Below are 19,064 nucleotides of genomic sequence, written 5' to 3'. Positions count from 1 at the left end.
TCTCCCTACTGTTTAGTCTGATGGCCAAAAAGCTCAATTTTGGTTTTATCAGACTATAGAACCTTTTTCCAGCTGATTTCAGAGTCTCCCACTCTTGCTTTCCGGCAAACTCTAGCCGAGGTTTCATGTGAGTTTTTTTCCCCAAACAGTGGCTTTCTCTTTGCCACTCCCCCTAAAGCTGCGACTAGTGAATCACCCGGGCAACAGTTGTTGTATGTGCAGTCTCTCCCTCCTCAGCCACTGAAGTTTGTAACTCTTCCAGAATTGTCATAGATCTCCTGTTGACCTCCCTCACAAGTTCTTTTCTTGCACGGTCACTCAGTTTTTGAGGATGGCCTGCTCCAGGCAGATTTACAGCTGTACCATATTCTTTCCATCTCTTGATGATTGACTTAACTGTACTCTAAAGGATATTCGGTAACTTGGAAATTTTCTTGTATCCATCTCCTGACTTGTGCTTTTTAATAAACTTTTGCAGAGTTGCTGGAAGCATTCTTTTGCCTTCATGATGTAATTTTTACCAGGACTGACTCACCAGCAGTTGGACCTTCCAGATTCGGGTATGTCTTGACTGCACACAGGTGATCTCCATTTAACTAATTATGTGACTATTAAAACCAATTGGCTGCACGAGTGATGTTTGGTGTGTCTTATCAAAGGAGGTGAATATTTCTGCAATCAATTGTTTTGCATTTTATATTTGTAATTAATTTGGGTCACTTTTGTAGAGGTCTGTTTTCACTTTGACGCAGAAGTGTCTTTTTCTGTCAATCACTGGCAAAAAAGTGAAATTAAATCCACTGTGATTCAATGTTGTAAAAGAATGAAACATGAAAACTTCCAAGGGATGGGTGGGCAGTTGGTGAATACTTTTTCTGGGCACTGTGGAAGAGCTCATGCACACACTTAGCTGAGTACCTGTTTATTTAATGTTTAGTTTTGTACGGACTTGATGAAGTAGCTGTTGAGCTTAAAGTATTACTGAATGTCTAGTGTCATAGTTTTTGTAACTTAGGGTGGTTTAGATGAGTAGAGTCATAGAAAAGTACAGTAAAGATGCAGGCCCTTCAGCCCATCTAGTCTATGTCAAACCATTTGAACAGCCTATTTCCATTATGTACCTATCCAAACTTCTTTAAACGTTGAAATCGAGCTCACATGGATCACTTACACTGGTAGTTTGTTCCACACTCTCATAAGCCTCTGAATGAAGAAATTTCCCCTTAAGCATTTCATCTTTCATTCTTAACCCATGTTTGGTCAAATGTTTTACTGTTTATCTGTCAATAAATGGTTAATGTGCTTACTCATAATGTGTCTTCTGTCCCACTTACCACACCCTCGAATCTGTTCCCCCACAACAGGGGACTGATGTTCAATAGCAACAACCTCCTTTGTGAGAAGTACACTCACCCTTTGGGTTCAAAGGAGGTACTCAATAAAGTGGCCACAGAGTGTATGTTCATAGTCTTCTGCAGCTGAAGCTCATCCACTACAAGGTTCAACACCTTAGGTCTTAGAGAAGATTTTCTGCTCACCACTTTTGTAACGCGTGGTTAGTTGAGTTACTGTCACCTTCCTGTCAGCTGTGAAGCAGCCTGGCCGATCTCTTCTGACCTCTCTCATTAACCCGACTTTTCACCCATACAGCTGCCACTCAATGGATGTCATTTTTTTTTGTTTTTTTGTTTGTCTTTTGCACCATTCCCTGTAAACTTTAGAGACTGTTGTGAGTGAAAATCCCGGGAGATCAGCAGTTTCTGAAATACGGGAATCACCTCTACCTGGCACCAACAATCATTCCATTGTCAAAGTCACTTAGGTCAAATTTCTTCCCCATTCTGATACCATGGTCTGAACGGCTTGAACATGCCCGAGTCCTTTTATGCGTTGAGTTGCAGCCACATCATTGGTTGATGGAGATTTGCATTAACGAGCAGTTGTACAGGAGTACCCAATAAATGGCCCACTGTGAATGTCTCTAACAACCAGACTGTTTCTTAGTCCTTAATAGTTTGAGCCTCATAAAAAAACTCATTGGAGTCTAGAAGGAATGATGTGGTTGTTCTCTCCCACCTATATTTCACCATATCACCACCTCCACCTTTATCACTGGGTGGTGACTCACCCAGACATTCTGTCTGCAAAGTATAATTGTGTGGGTGCAACAATCCCAGGTCATTGTTTGACTAGTCATCAATGTCCAATCTGAGATGGACTGATTGTACACAAGCATGTATGAAGTCTGGTCACAGGTTAGTCACCGTTTTGTTGCAGAATATACTCAAGAGATTGGATAACCTTCTCTTGTCCCTATCTCCTTATTCAGCTGCCACCATCCTTTCAGACAGAGCCTTCCAACTCACAATCGCATGTGTTCCTGTGACCTTCAGCTGGCTTTGATGGAGAGAAAACCTTGTGCTGAACAGCAGGTGAAACCGAAATAAGCATAAGCCACCACAAAGCATCAAACAGGTACAGCTCACAGCAAACTTCATCCTTTCATTATCCAAACCTTGCATCTAAATCTCTCCCCTCCTCTTTCCTGATTAACAAACATCTGTCTGAGGATTAATTTGTGTTCTGAGTTCTGCTCCTGGCAAATTAAAAGTAAAGGTGTTACCAAGTTTCTCTAGTTATTAGCAGCTGCAATAAAATTATCCACCCTATTATTAATTCCAATCACACAAAGATACCTACAGAACCTGCAGCCTTGAGAGAAGATGAATGGGTATTTTGTTGTGTATTTTTCTCAAGCTGCGTCTCGCCTTGAAGAATTTCCCACAGCATAAGTTCAGAGGACAATAAACTCAAACTTGCTAAACTTTCTTTTTCGGTCACAGCATCATCCTTCTCTTTTTTCCTGTCAAAGTGGAGAGGAACAGAATGAAAATGGGGAAGGGAGATGGATGAAGGAACATTTGAAGAACAAATACTACCTCTTCTTGAGCATTCACTGGATGCCAGACCTGTAATTCTGACATGGAAAATTGTCAGAGGCCTTCCTAAACTCCATGTAAATACATCATCAACAGTTACTTACTGCCCATTACACAGCTGGCATTTAGGGCAGCAGTGAAGGTCCTCCATCTCTGGTAGAGTTCAGGACTTCTTTCAGGAATGCCTTTGTACTCAGATGCAGAAGGAATCTTCATTGCTGTTTCCATAAGTTTAGTTTTACCACTCAGGTTTGTTAACACGGAGCTGAACCCCTGAATTCTTAGTCTGGCCTCTATCCTTTGACCTGTTTGGGCATGCGTGACCCTCCCAAGAGCAAAATGGATAAAGCCCTGACTCGAACCAACAAAGCTGTCCAGGTCATTGAGGCATGTGAGCCTTCAAAACCAACGACAAGGTCGTGGTCCTTTTCAAGAACATCATCAATGCAGCTGTCAACAATACATGTTCTAACCACTTTGAAAAATTCAAACAAATTGATCATATAGAATAACACACACAAAATGCTGGAGGAACTCAGCAGTTCAACATCAGCTGTGGAAAGGAATAAACAGTGGATGTTTCTGGCTGAAACCCTTCATCAGGACTTGCACTCATCATCAATAAGATGAAGTAATTAATTTGGACTTCAGAAAGGGTAAGTCAAGGGAACACATACTAGTCCTCCTCGAGGGATCAGTTGTGGAAAGGGTGAGCAGTTTCAAGTTCCTGTATGTCAACATCTCTGAAGATCTATCCTCAGCCCGACATATTCATGAATTACAAACAAGGCATGACAGTGGTTACCTTTCACTAGGAGTTTGAGAAGATTTGGTATGTAACCAAAGACTAGCAAATTTCTACATACGTACCACAGAGAGCAATCTAACTGGTGGTTCATTACCAGCTGGTATGGAGGGGCCACTGTACAGGATTGGAAAAAGCTGCAGCATAGTGTGTAATGCCCTGGTTAAGATTTCTGCTGCTAATGCTGTGGGGTATTTCATTTTTAAAAGCAGCGTGCCCTGCTGGTAGAATGATTTGGTTTCAGCTAAAGATAAGGGACTAAGATGTTCCACTTAGGACTGTTGTGTCAGCGAATCAGGATGGTGGAATTGGGAGAAGGTCCTGGAGAGAGCTGGATGGAGAGAGATTTGTGAGAGACACTTTTGACAGGAGACGCGGAGAAGAGAAGATTGAGTGAGATGGCCGTGGGATTCAATGTGATGGGAAGATGCCATTGCAAGGAGTGCTTCACAAGATGAAAGAGTCCAAGATGGGAAGCTCTACTGGTGATTGGAGTAGGGGAGATTCAAACAAGAGGACATGAGTTGAGAGTTAAGGGGCAAAAATTTAGGGGTAACACAAGGGGGAACTTCTTTACTCAGAGAGTAGTAGCTGTGTGGAACGAGCTTCCAGTAGAAGTGATAGAGGCAGGTTTGATATTGTCATTTAAAGTGAAATTAGATAGGTATATGGACAGGAAAGGAATGGAGGGTAATGGGCTGAATGCAGGTCGGTGGGACTAGGTGAGAGTAAGCGTTCGGCATAGATTAGGAGGGCCGAAATGGCCTGTTTCCGTGTGATGAGAATTCAGCACCATGAATAATGGTTATATACAGCTTTTGGAAGATACAAGTTCCAACAAATGTGTAATGGGCCCTATTATTGTTTTCTTCTTCCTTTTCTTTTCTCTTTTCACTTAATAATTGTTTGATAAAGTTGAAATTAGTAGATATACTTTCATTATAATCTTAGGCGATGTACAATCTGTTATTTCTTGCAGAACCAATAATTGTATATGGATAGTATTTACTAAACACAGCATTCACTCAAATCCTGTCTGGTTGAACCCCAAATCATACTGACCCCAGATGTATATTGCTTATGAAGTGGCCTTCTCAGCTCTGAGTCACAAAGCTGTTAGCAAAGCTGGCTGATCAGCCAAGTTTGTTGCCGACCCAGTGAGACGATTACGTTTATTTCCTCTGAAGATTTCCAATGCTGTTTGACTGCTGTTCTAGGATTGCTTAAGCGATTTGTGTGTTTAAGCCTGTGTTTAAACTAGTGTCATAGAAACACAGAAAACCTACAGCACGATACAGGCCCTTTGGCCCTGTGCCGAACATGTCCTTCCTTTAGAAATCACTAGGATTAACCATAGTCCTCTATTTTTCTAAACTCCATGTACCTATCCAGGAGTCTTTTAAAAGACCCTATCGTATCCACCTCCACAACTGTTGCCCATTCCATGCACTCACCACTCTCTGTGTGAAAAACTTACCCCTGACATCCCCTCTGTACCTACTTCCAAGCACCTTAAAACTGTGCCCTCTCATGTTAGCCATTTTAGCCCTGGGAAAAAGCCTCTGACTATCCACATGATCAATGCTCTCATCATCTTATACACCTCTGTCAGCTCATCTCTCATTCTCCATCACTCCAAGAAGAAAAGGCCAAGTTCACTCAACCTATTCTTATAGGGCATTCTCCCCAGTCCAGGCGACACCTTTGTAAATCTCCTCTGCATCCTTTCAATAGTTTTGGGGAAAGTGATTAAGATACTTCATTATGGATGCTGCAGGGATTAAAGTTTGGTTAAATTCAAAGAGATAACAAATAATGCTTGTGTTCTGAGTGGGGTGGATACTTGACATCCTGATGAAGTGCTACTTAGAGTGCTGAGTTCTGCAAATGTATTGGGAAAAGTTACACTGATTGAACAGCGGGTTGATCAATTGGTGGGTAAGCATGTCGTATTAGCCCAGGCTAGGAGTGGCATTACTGAAGTTATACTGCCTTATAGGATAGATACACATGAAAATGTGGGGATATGGGCAGTAAGTATATTTTTAGAGAAAGGGGGCATATAGCTGAGGGTGAAGACTTTAAAGACAAGTTGTTCTCATTTTTGCAAAGTGAGGGGAAGGAGATGTCTGATGTGAAAGGTCTAATAGGACCTTCAGCAATTGATGGAAATTCTGAGCTGGTTTTGGCTATTAGATCATTGGTTGCTAAATGCCGACGTGTACCGGCAGAGAGTCAAAGTTATCACAGACTGAGAGTGTTCTTTGGGGTCAAGCCCACCCCTGATGGGAGGAAGAATATGAAACTTGTGTGGAGCAGACATCTCAGTTACTGGATGAGTGGGAGTGACCATACGATCATAAAACCATCAGATATAGGAGCAGAATTAGGCCATTTGGCCCATTGAGGTTGTTTTTCCATTTCATCGTGGCTGATCCATTTCCCTCTCAGTTCCAATCTCCTGCCTTCTCCCCATATCACTTCATGCCTGACCAGACAAGAATCTATAAACCTCTGCCTTAAATATGCATATAGACTTGGCTTCCACAGCTGCCTGTTGCAAAGAATTCCACAGATTAGCCGCTCTCTGGCTAAAGAAATTCCTCCTCATCTCCATTCTGAAAGGGTGCCCTTCTATTCTGAGGTTGTATTCTCTACTCTTAGACGCTCCACTATAGGAAACGTCCTCTCCACATCCACTCTATTAAGGCCTTTCAACATTGAATAGGTTTCAATTTGGTCATTCTTCATTCTTCCGAATTCTGGTGAATCTCGGCCCAGAGCCATCAAACACTATTCATATGACGAGCTTTTCAATCCTGGAATCATTCTCGTGAACCTCCTTTGGACCCTCTCCAATTTCAGCACATCCTTTCTAAGATGAGGACCAAAACTGCTCACAATACTCCAAGTGAGGCCTCACCAGTGCTTTACATCCTTATTTAATATTCTAGTCTCTTGAATATTCTTTAATACTCTTGAAATGACCGTTAACATTGCATTTACCTTCCTCACCACAGACTCAAACTGAAAACTAGCCTTCAGGGTATCCTATACAAAGACTCCCAAGTCCCTTTGCATGTCAGGTTTTTTTTTGTATTTTCTCTCTTTTTAGAAAATAGTTAACCCTTTCATTTCTTCTACCAAAGTGCATGATTGTATCTGCCTCCACTACTGTTGCTGGCAGCCCATTCCACACACTCACCACTCTCTGAGTAAAAAACTTACCCCTGACATCTCCTCTGTACCTGATGAGCATAAACGAGGAACTGTGTGCCACATCCAGTCCAAACCCATCGTGTTATGCCCTGGGACAGTCACTAGAGTGACAGGAGACCCCAAATTCCCCAGAATGCCTGAAGCTGAAGCCCTCCTGGTGAACGCTCTGGAGGATCACGAAGAAGATTTACACTTAGCAAACAAGAAAAAACCTGCAGATTCTTACCTGCTGGGACGCTGCTGAGAGCTGAGCTGCAGGAATCTTCAGCTGTACATGTAAACAGGATGACAGTGATTGTTAGGAACACCTTGAAGAGAGAGCTCTCCCACAGACGTGAGATTCCGATCTTTTTTCCAGTGACCATAATGTCTAGCTTTCCTGTGAGAGAACTGGGAGTGAGACAGTCTCCTGGATTGGGAGAGTTTACAGCAAAGTCATTCCTCGGTGACTCCTCGGTACCCGAGGAAAGGAAAAGAAGACTAACGGAGAAGACTTTGAAGCTTGAAGATGTCTTTTCTACTGATGAGTTTGATGTGGGCTGCTCCAAGGGCACTTGCCACACTATCCAATTGACAGTGGACACGCCTTTCAGAGAAAGGTCTCAACAGTTCGCACCAGTGGATCTAGAAGCTGTTTGGCAGCATTTGCTGAAACTGAAGGAAGATGGAATTATCACTGAGTCAGCCATGGAAGTAGAGAGGAAGAAGAATGGGAAGGTACAGATGTGTGCTGACTATCGGCCTCTGAACCAATGCACAGTCCCTTACCAATATAATGTTCCATGCTTCTGGTTTGCCTGAGTTCCGTGTATTGGATCTAAGGAGATACTCATGAGCGAAGCTGACAAAGCGAAGATGGCATTTATATGTCCACTTGGATTCTTCCAGTTTGAAAGAACGTCCCAGGACATATCAGGAGCATGGGCTAATTTCACAGAGCAGACTGTTGGGGACATGAACTTGCTTGAGGTACCGGTGTACTTGGATGAACTCATAATGTTTGAGTCTATACTGGAGGAGCATGAGATGAGGCTAATCAAGTTGCTAGACAGCCTGAAAGCTGAAGATTTAAAACTGTCGGTGGAGCGGTGCCAGTCCTGTAAGATATCAGTCAACTATGTTGGGCACTTAGTCTCACAAGGTGGAGTGACTGAAGATCTGTCTAAGATAGAGGTGGTGACCACATGGCCAAGCCCTAAGAATATGAGTGCCCTATGCTCATTCCCTGGACTCCCTGAGTACTACCAGAGAGTTGCGAAGGACTACTTCAAAGTAAGCCTCTGTTTGAACCAGCTTCTGTATGGTTACCCTCCCTTGGGGAAGAAAGGGAGGAGAATGAAAGTAAAGTTTATCTTAGCACTTTGAAGACTTTCAGGGAAAGATGAGATGTAAAATGTGAAGAAGCCCTACTGAAAGAGCTGTTGACTAAAGCTCCAGTGTTGGCCCCTGCAAATCCCTAGCTGCCGTACGTACTGCATACCGATGCCAGCTGTGAGGGCTTAGGGAGTGCTCTCTATCAGGACCAGGACGAAGTGTTCAGACCTGTTGCTTTCATCAGCCAGAATCTGTCACCCTCTGAGCGAAACCATCCTACGCACAAATTGGAATTTCAGGCATCGGAATGGGCTGTGGTGGATTAGTTAGATGATTATTTATATGGTGCCAAGTTTGAGATGAGGACTGACAACAATCCATTGACTTATATCCTGACCTTGGTGAAGTTGGATGCCGCAGGTCTTTGCTGGTTGGCGGTGTTGTTTGCTTATGATTTCAGCCTGATATATTGGCCTGGTAGCCGGAACATTGAAATGGAATTGTTGCCATGATGTTTGCATGAGGTGCTGGAAATGGACAGAGAGTGGGAGGGTGTTCCTGCCTCTGGTGTTAAAGCGATGTGCCAATTTTCCACAGTGGGGATAGCAGAGGCAAGGCCATGGCATGCTAGAGCTGTGGATCATTTGGTTGTGCCATTCCACAAGCATATTGCAACCTGACCGCTCTGGATACAAAGCAGTTCCTTGCCTGGAGTCCTGCGGGACCGGCAGCAGCCCAGTAAGACGACCCTTGTATAGAAGCCTTTTGGTCATCTGTTACCAAAGGGAATATGGCCCAGGCTGAGAAGACTAAACACCCTATCATACCCCTACTTATGAGAGAATGGGACAAACTGGAGTTGAGGAACCAGGTTTTATACGGGGTCATGTCTCCTCCAGGCAGGTCTCGGCATTCCCAGTTGGGTTTGCCTGAGAAGCATCAGAGGATTCTGTTGAAGTCACTTCATGATGATTCAGGATATTTGGGGTTTTGGAAGACCAACGATAATTTCTATTGGCCCTGAATGAAGCCTGAGGCTGAAGAGTACTGTAAGTCGAGCATTCGATGTATTCAGAGGAAGATGCTGCCTATGAGAGCTGCTCCATTACCTTATTTACAGAGTGCAGGTCCACTTGATTTACAGTTTATGGATTTCTTTTCCACAGAGCCTGATTCCAGCAATGCTGCAAATGTTTTGCTTATCACTGATCACTACAGCAGATATGATCAAGCCCTCCCCACAAAGGGTCAGAGGGCATCCACAGTTCCCCAAGTGTTATGGGAAAAGGCATTTTGTTCATTATGGCCTCCCGACAAGAATACACAGTGATCAGGGACGGGATTTTGAGAGTCGGCTCATACATGAGTTACTGAGTATGCTTGGAGTTGAGAAGTCAAGGACCTCGCCGTATTGTCCTCAGGGTGATCCCCAGCCTGAAAGATTCAACTGGACATCGTTAGATATGCTTAGAGCCCTGAAAATCAGCAAAAATAACAAATGGAGTCAGCATTTTGGGCATTTGGCACACTGCTACAACCGTACACAGAATGAAACTATCAGATACTCGCCATACTATTTGATGTCTGGGTGTGAAGAGAGGTTGCCAGTAGATCTCTGTTTTGGAGCTGGCAGTGATGACTCACCACAGAAGACGTATCTCAGTATGTGTCTGACATGAGGAAAGAATTGCAAAAGGCTTATGAGCTACAGCAGTCTCTGCCACGAAGCAAAATCAAGGAAACAAGAGGAGATATGATCAAAAGATTAGGTTCTTTCAGCTGATGCCTGGAGGCAGAGTTTTAATAAGAAATTTATGGCTAGCAGGGAAGCATAAGTTGGCTGACCACTGGTTGTTTTCGCCTTACGTAGTGGAGAGCTGGATGCCGAATGTGCCAGCTTTCCGGGTGAAGCCAGAAGATGGAAATAGCCCTGACAAAATTGCCATCAGAATTACCTTTTACCCCTAGGGCAGGAGGTGCGTGTTAACCCAGAGCCTGATATGGAACCTACACCCAATAGAACTCTGTGCAGGGGAGGTCTCAAGATGGTCTCAAGATAGGTGTATCTTTGTCATTGGTTGGTAGAGTTAATGCTATTAAGATGATGATACTACCTAAATTCTTATATTTATTTCAAGCATTACCAATTTTTATTCCTAAAGCTTTTTTTGATACTATTGACTCTAAAATATCTTCTTACTTGTGGCAGAACAAAAATCCTAGATTGGGTAAAAAATATTTACAAAAGCCTAAGAAGGAGGGCAGCTTGGCTTTACCAAACTTAAGATTTTACTATTGGGCAGTCAATATACGGTATTTAATATTCTGGACACAAGACTGGGCTATAGCTACTTGCCCACAATGGGTAAATTTGGAATGTAAATCTGTGCAAGATTTTTCACTGATTTCAATCTTAGGATCTTCACTTCCTTTTTCTTTATTCAAATTGAATAAACAGATAACTAATCCTATAGTCAGATATACATTACGAATTTGGTTTCAATTTCGTAAATTTTTTGGTTTGAATAAATTTATTTTATCATGTCCTATAATATCTCATTATTTTTTTCAGCCTTCATCTATGGATCAAGCTTTTCTTTTATGGAAAACAAAAGGTATAACATGTTTTCGTGATCTGTTTCTGGATGATAACATTATGTCCTTTGAACAGCTATCTAATAAATATAATTGACCTAAAATGCATTTTTTTAGATATTTGCAAGTTAGAAATTTTTTGTATAATGAGTTACAGTCTTTTTCGAAAGAATGTCCATTGGACATTACAGATAGAATTTTAGCCCTTAATCTTTATCAAAAGGGTTTAGTAGCCATCATTTATAAGATGATCATGAATTTACAGTTAGATGTATCAGAAAAAATTAAGAAGGAATGGCAAGAAGAGTTGCATTGTCCTATATCTACTGAGCAATGGGAAAAATTTTTATTATTGGTAAATTCATCCTCTATCTGTGCTAAACATGCCCTAATACAATTTAAGGTTGTCCATTGAGCTCATATGTCTAAGGATAAACTGGCTCGATTTTATTCTCATCTTAACTCAACCTGTGATAGATGTCATTCTGATGTTGCTTCATTGACTCATATGTTCTGGTCTTGCCCTTGTTTACAAAATTATTGGAAAGATATTTTCAGTATTATTTCAAGAGTTTTAAATATTAATGTTCAACCGCATCCTCTTACTGCAATTTTCGGTTTACCAATGACGGATAATAATCGTTTATCCTCTTCATCTCGACGAATGATTGCATTTGTTACATTAATGGCTAGAAGATCTATTTTATTGAATTGGAAAGAAATTAATCCTCCAACTGTATTTCAGTGGTTTTCCCAAACCATTTCTTGTTTGAGTTTAGAAAAAATTAGAAGTGTGGTTTTTGATCCTTCAGTTAAATTTGAAGAAACTTGGAGACCTTTTATTCAACATTTTCATATGAGTTGAATTGTCTTTTCCTAAACCTTACTTATATTATCCTTAATTAATTGGATGGAGGTTCGGAGTTATTGGCACTAATGTATATGTACTTAATATTATTCAATGGCCCATGTTGGTTAGTGTTTTTTTTTCTCTCTTTTTTTGGGGGTTTTTCTTTTTTTTTCTTTTTTTACTTATTTGTTCATTAATGTTCTGAGTTTGAGAGGTTATATATTTTTATTATTATATATCTGAATGTCTATTTAAACTATTAATTATGTACTCTCAAACATTTTGTATTCATGTTTCATTTGTTTGTTTAAAACTAATAAAAAGATTTAAAAAGAAAAGAAAGAACTCTGTGCAGAAGGAGATGAACAGAAAAGCCATCAGCAGAAAGATCTGAAAAGGAGAAAAGCACTAAATACTGAACAGACTCAGAGAATGAGGATATGGGGATGTAGTATACGTTACCTCTTGCAAACTCTCCAAGAACTGATGAAGCGATTCCTGAAATTGCCCACCTCTGATTCAGATGTAGAAGGGGGTGGGGCTAGCGGTGGACAGGTGAATGCAGTGCAAGACAGTGAAGGGCAGTTGGGCTCCAATGTAATTGGGGATGAAACTCAGTCAGGTGAAAAGGGGACCTGAGTTGTAAGAAGGCATGAGTAATGGATGGGGGAGGCATCCCCAAGTCGACAGGAAAGGTCCCCAGGAGTGCATGAGGCTGAAGAAGCCGAAGGTGAGATAAGAAGGTCTCAGAGAGTCAGGAAACGCTCAGGTAGTTTGGCATATGACGCACCAGGGAAACAGTGTTGCGTTAATCCCAATAGTGAGATGTGTTACTGCCATTTACAAATGGATTGAGGGTCGGGTCCTCAAACCACCAACTTTATTTGACTACTGTGTTATTAAAACTGGTTTAATAAGTTGCAAAGTCATGAGGACATGACTATTTTTAGTGGGAGGAGAATGTAATGCCTTGGTTAAAATTTCTGCTGCCAGTGCTGTGGGGTATTTCATTTAGTAGCTTTCAGTAAAAGCAGTATCTCCTGCTGGTAGACTGTTTTTGTTTCAGCTAAAGATAAAGGGCTGTGATATTCAGCTTAGGAATGTGTGTCAGCCAATCAGGATGGTGGAATTAGCAGAACGCTCTAGAGACAGCTGGGCAGAAAGAAATCTGTGGCGGACACTGGAGGGGTCTGTGGTCTTTTAGTGAGAGATGTAGAGAAGAGAGAATTTGGGGAGATGGCAGTAAGATTCGATCTGATGGGAAGACGCGTTTGCAAGGGGTGCTTCGTGAGATGAAGAAGTCCAAGATGGGAAGTTCTACCGGTGATAGATGATGAGAATTCAGTGCTGTGAGTAACAGTTACACACAGAGTTTGGACAATATGAGCTCCAAAGGCATGTGCACATTTAGACTAGTTTGATTGTAATGGGTCTTTTTCTTCTTTTTCGTTTCTTTCCATTCTTTCTCTTAAAAACTGTTTAATAAAGCTGAAATTAGTAAATTTACTTGCATTATAATCTTATGCAATGTACATTCTGTTATTTTTTGCCAAATGATAATGGTGTATGAACAGTATTTACATAGCATTCACTCAAATCGGGGTACCATTAATTAGCACATACCAACATTCCTATAAGACCATAAGATATAGGAGCAGAATTAGGCCATTTTGCCCATCGAGTCTGCTCTCCCATTTCATCATGGCTGATCCAATTTTCCTCTCAGCCCCAATCTCCTGCCTTCTCCCCATATCCCTTCATGCCCTGACCAAACAAGAATCTACCAATCTCTGTCTTAAATATACATAATGACTTGGCCTCCACAGCTGCCTGTGGCAAAGAATTCCACAGATTCGCCACTCTCTGGCTAAAAAAGTTTCTCCTCATCTCCATTCTAAAAGGACACCCCTCGGACTCTCCCACCATAAGAAACATCCTCTCCACATCTACCCTATCAAGGCCTTTCACCATTCGATAGGTTTCAATGAAGTCACCCCTCATTCTTCCAAATTCTAGTGAGTACAAGTCCAGAGCCATCAGACGCTCTTAATATAACAAGCCATACAAGCCTGGAATTGTTTTCGTGAGCCTCCTTTGAACCCTCTCCAGTTTCATCACAACCTTTCTAAGATAGGGGGTCTAAAGCTGCTCACAATACTCCAGCTGAGGCCCCACCAGTGCTTTATAAAGCATCAACGTTACATCCAAAACACAAAATGTTGGCAGAACTCAGCAGGCCAAACAGCATCTATGAGAGGAGGTAGTGACAATGTTTCGGCCCGAAACCCTTCATCAGGAGTTTCTAATGGACTGATCTCTAGTTGAACCCTCCTGACGAAGGGTTTTGGCCGGAAACATCGTCACTACCTCCTCCCATAGACGCTGTTTGGCCTGCTGAATTCTGCCAGCATTTTGTGTTTTGTATTTATTTCCAGCATCTGCAGATTCATTCGTGTTGCCTTTGAATCAACGTTACATCCTTGCTTTTGTATTCTAGCCCTCTTGAAATGAGCACTATCAACGCATTTGCCTTCCTCACCATAGAATCAACCTGCAGAATAACCTTTAGGGAATCCTGCACAAGGACTCCCATGTCCCTTTGGGCCTCCCTATTCATATTTTCTCTCCATTTTGAAAATAGTCAACCTTTTCATTTCTTCTACCAAAGTGCATGACCATACGCTTCCTGTGTGGTTGAACCCCAGGTCATACCAACCCTAGACGTACATTGTTTATGAACGGTAGTCTTCTCACGGCTGATTCACGAGGCTGTTAGCTGAGTTGGCTAAGAGCCAAGTTTGTATATGAGCCCAGTGAGAGGTTTACAAGTGTAAACTCAGACAGCTCCATCATGTGCACCAGACTCTCCAGCATTGAGAACATCTTTAAAAGCCTATGCCTCAGAATGAAGGCTGTTAGGCACAAAGTGAGGAGTATGGCCATAACAAGGTAGGGTCTGAGGTCTAAGCCTATTTTATTGTACAAGAGTTCATTCAACATTCTTGAACCTGGTGGAATGTACTTTCAAGCTTTTTTATCTTCTGTACAAGAGGTGAGAAGAGAAAATGAACAGGATGGGTATCACATTGTAAATCTTAAACAGAAATCATAAACACAATTGTCATTGTACCTCCATTGTAACATTACGGCCATTGTAATTCTTGTTAATCTTCTTCAATGTCCATTATTCCACCAATTTTAGTGTGATTGACTTCTAGGGGATCATTTCCCTGATTCCCAAATTCCCTCAGTCCTTTTACTTTATGAGAACTGAGGAATGGTTAATAGAGAGTAAGAAGTTATGGGATTGGGAGGTACTTCAGAGTATCTCCTGAGGAGTTGTTGGTAGAGGGGAAGAATTGTAGCATATTTTATAGCTGAAATGCACAGAGATCACTCAAAGAGAGGGTGAATGATTAGGATGGTGGATGGATTACTAATCATAGAGATTCAGATTCAAATCCTGATTCAGATTCAAATTCCAATTGAGATTTAGATTCAGATTCAGATTCAGATTTATTTATCACATGTATAATGAAATAAATGTGTCATTTGCCTTAACAACCAGGATGTGCTGGGGCAGCCTGAAAGTGTCGCCACCAGTTCTGTCACCAACATGGCATGCCCACAATGTTCGGCAAAACAAAACCAAACACAACAAGCAATGAAACAATAAGAGCAAATCAAACCCTTTACTCCCACCTACCCACACGGACAGCCCTCCAGCTCCAGGATAGGCCTCCAGTCTCCAGGTTTCAGCTATTTGAACTTCCCATGGACCTTTGGACTCTGACCTTCAGAATCGAGCCCAGACTAGACAATGGTGAGGCCCCAACCTCCAGACTCCTGTTCCTTCAGATCGCATGGACATCTGATCCCAGGCCACACCAGCCTGTGATAGCCTGACATCCACAGATGTCCTTTGTCACCCATCTACGCTGCTAGCCTTCAAACAAAGAGCAAGGAGCTGAGGCCTACACTCGATTCTGACCTCTAACTCTTCCAAACCCCGTCCCTAAACAGTAATCTAACCTCTAACTCTCTAACATCCCTGTAACTGAATCCCAACCTGATGCCGAATTCCCCTCTCTGATCCCAAAGCCATTCCTGTGAACTTACAATGAACATTACTTATAAGTATGAGGAGTATTTCAGGCTCTGGACCTGAACTCCCTGGTGTTTAGAAGAATGAGGAGGAAATCTCACAAATATTGAAAGGTCTAGATAGAGTGGATGTGGAGAGGGTGTTTCCTATTGTGGAGGAGTCTAGGACCAGAGGACATAGCCTCAGAGTAGAGGGACATCCATTCAGATGAGGAGGAATTTCTTTAGGCAGAGGGCTGCAAATTTCTGGAATTCATTGCCACAGATGGCTGTGGAGACTAAATCGTTGGGTATATTTGAAAAAAGAGGTTGATAGGTTCTTGATTTGTAAAGGCATCAAGGATTGCAGGCAGGTGAATGGGGGTGAGAGGGTTAATAAATCACCCCATAATGAAATGGTGCTGCAAACTTGATGGACCAAATGGCATAACTCTGCTCCTATGTCTTATGGCCTATGGTCTTGTAAGGCAGATGATCAGAGGCTTATTTCCAGGGTGGAAATATCAGCCAATCAGAAAAGTTTTAAGGTGAGGGGAGGAAATTTTGAAGAAGACTTACAAGTTAAGTGTTCTACACAAAGAATGGTAGGTGCCTGCAATGCACTTCCAAGGGGAGAGGTGATAACAGGTGCAATAGTATTTATACAGGCACATGAACATGTAAAGAATGTAGGGAAATGGATCATATCTAGACAGATTTCACGACATAACAAAAAATTCCACAACATTTTTCATTGATAATAATCCTCATTCTTGTTGTGTGTGTTTTTGAGGGATAGAGCAGAGCACACCAGGACACCAGCGTGCAGGATTCTCAACTCAACTTTATTGATAACTCTGCTTGTACAGTGTGAGAACTCCTCCCATGTGGGAGTAGCTAAGTGAGTGGCATAGGCATAACAGTATTAACTACCATTACAGATCTCAGATTGGATTAGCTTAATATGGCATCATGGCCAGTACAGATGTCATGGGCTGAATGGCCCAACCCTGTGCTACACTATTCTATATTCTAAAGGGTTCTGTTCCAAACAAAATACATGTGGATGGACATGTTAGGTTTTTCATAGTGAAACTTCCAGGGGTAAAAAATGGTTTGCTAGTGTATAAGATATAAGCATAAAGCCAAGGCCCAACAATATTACTAGGATCCAAAATGAAGAACATTGGAAAAATAAAGCCATTGTCCTTTCCATAATTGGGTTGCATTGTCTTTTCAAGATGAACACAATGCAACTTCAATTCCCAAATCACACTATGCTGTCAAACTGGACTGTAAATTTTAGCTCTAATAAGGCTTAAGCTACCTTCTATTCACTCGACATCAACCTCTCACAAGATCCTTTCGCACATCCAATATCACTTCCTGGAGAATCCTATCAGATGCAAACAGGAACAACACAAGGTGCCAATTTAATTAAAATAACCTTATTTTTCCTCTCTATGAACACAGGGGGCACGTGGGATTACTCATTCTAATCCAAAAAGAATTTCTAAGATGGAAAGGTTCATTTTGGCTTTTGTGTAACAATATGAGCTGTGGGTTGATGGTGAAGAGGGAGATTACCCATGGTGTCACATTATCTCACTACCATTATCAAATTCCAAATGACCACCATTACCAATACATTGAAGTGGGACAAGTACATTACACCCATCACTAGGAAATTCCAACAAAGGTTGTTCTTCGTACACCAGTTTAGGAAAACTAACATTTCAGGGCATATCCTCATGAAATTCTATGCAGCCATTAATGAGAGTGTTGTGACCACTTTTATCATTGTTTGGTTTCCTGCTACTTCCTTCCTGTGCAAGTCCAGGCTGCAGCAAGAATTCCACCCCGCAGAGAAGATCGTTGACTGACATCGAAAGTCCTGTTCATCAGCAGTGCAAAGAAAACAGCTGAAAAATTTGCTTCAGACTCCACCCACCCTAGCAGTCACCTATTCACCAAATTGCCTTCAGAGAGGTGCTACAAGTCCATCACCACCAGGACAGCACACCATCCGCAAAGCTTCCTTCCTGTAGCTATGCAACTTCACAACAAAACTCACTCAGGAGTAATACCCCAACTGTCCCAGCACAGCATCTGTTAAATGGTCTTTCTTGCTCTCCTTGTTCTGTTGAGAATTAATGGGGTGAGTCTGTTCATATGTTTTATTGGCATTTGCGTATGTGACCATTCTGCTAATTGTTGATTGCTTGTGGCTGTTTGCACTATTGTTTGTAAATTGTTAGTTGCTATTGTCTTGTCTGTTATGGTATTGTCCTGAGTTTTATGCTTGGCACCAAACCACAATCACATCCTGGCAATAAGGTGATTCTGATCATAAACACAAGAGATTTTGCAGATGCTGGAAATCCAGAGTAACACGCACAAAACACTGGAGGAACTCAGCAGGTCAGGCAGCATCAATGGAGAGGAATGAACAGTCTCCATTTCAGCCCGTGTCCTAATGAAAGATCTAGGCCTGAAATTTCACTATTTATTCCTTTGCAAAGATACTACGTGATTGTGTGTGTATGTGTGTGGGGGGGGGGGGGTGTGTGCGTGCGTGCGTGTGTGTGTGTGTGTGTGTGTGTGTGTGTGTGTGTGTGTGTGTGTGTTACTCTGGTGTCTCATTATAGGAGAAAAGAAATTACAGTGCAGAAAGAAACCACTCAACCCATCATAATGATTGAAGCTCAGTCCCCTCCTACTTAGAGAGATGCATCACAAAAAAGAAGTCCATTGGCTACCAGATCTGTTCCAATCAACAACAACCCAGCCATGCCAATTATATATTTTTTAAATTCTCTCCTCATTCTCATCAAGTGCTACTGATGCCTCTGAAGAGGAGATTTATGAGGACGTTGCTGGGTCTCAAGGGACCGAGTTATGGCGAAAGATTGAGCAAGTTTTTTTTATTTTATTCATTGGAGTGTAAGAGAATGAGAGGTGATTTACGGAGCTGTATAAATCACTTCTATAAATATGAGGAACATAGACACAATGAAAACACACAGTCTTTTCCCACCCCTATGCTCCGGGAATGAAGAACTCGAGAACTAGGGTGACGGGAGAGATTTACTATGAAACTGAGAGTCATCTTTATCACCCAGAGAGAGGTGAATATATGGAATGAACTACCAGAGAAAGCAATTGAAGCAGTTAAATTAACAGCATTTGAAAGCCACTTGGACAGGTACATGGATGGGAAGGATAGTCTGTGACATGGACCCAAGGGCAAGCAATTGAG

At 41.9% G+C, this 19,064-nt stretch overlaps 1 long non-coding RNA gene across 1 annotated transcript; it reads left to right on the top strand.

Moving 5' to 3' along the window:
* Nucleotides 1-274: 274 nt before the first annotated feature.
* Nucleotides 275-18,124, top strand: LOC132390890 (uncharacterized). Its single transcript, XR_009511044.1, has 4 exons — nt 275-560; nt 2,330-2,475; nt 10,850-10,892; nt 17,646-18,124. It is a non-coding gene; the product is annotated as an uncharacterized LOC132390890 (long non-coding RNA).
* Nucleotides 18,125-19,064: the final 940 nt, after the last annotated feature.

The sequence above is a fragment of the Hypanus sabinus genome, chromosome 3, assembly GCF_030144855.1.
Source record: "Hypanus sabinus isolate sHypSab1 chromosome 3, sHypSab1.hap1, whole genome shotgun sequence".
Taxonomy (NCBI): Eukaryota; Metazoa; Chordata; class Chondrichthyes; order Myliobatiformes; family Dasyatidae; genus Hypanus; species Hypanus sabinus.
Note: the sequence above shows the minus strand (reverse complement) of the source record. Positions and strands in the feature narration are given on the sequence as shown.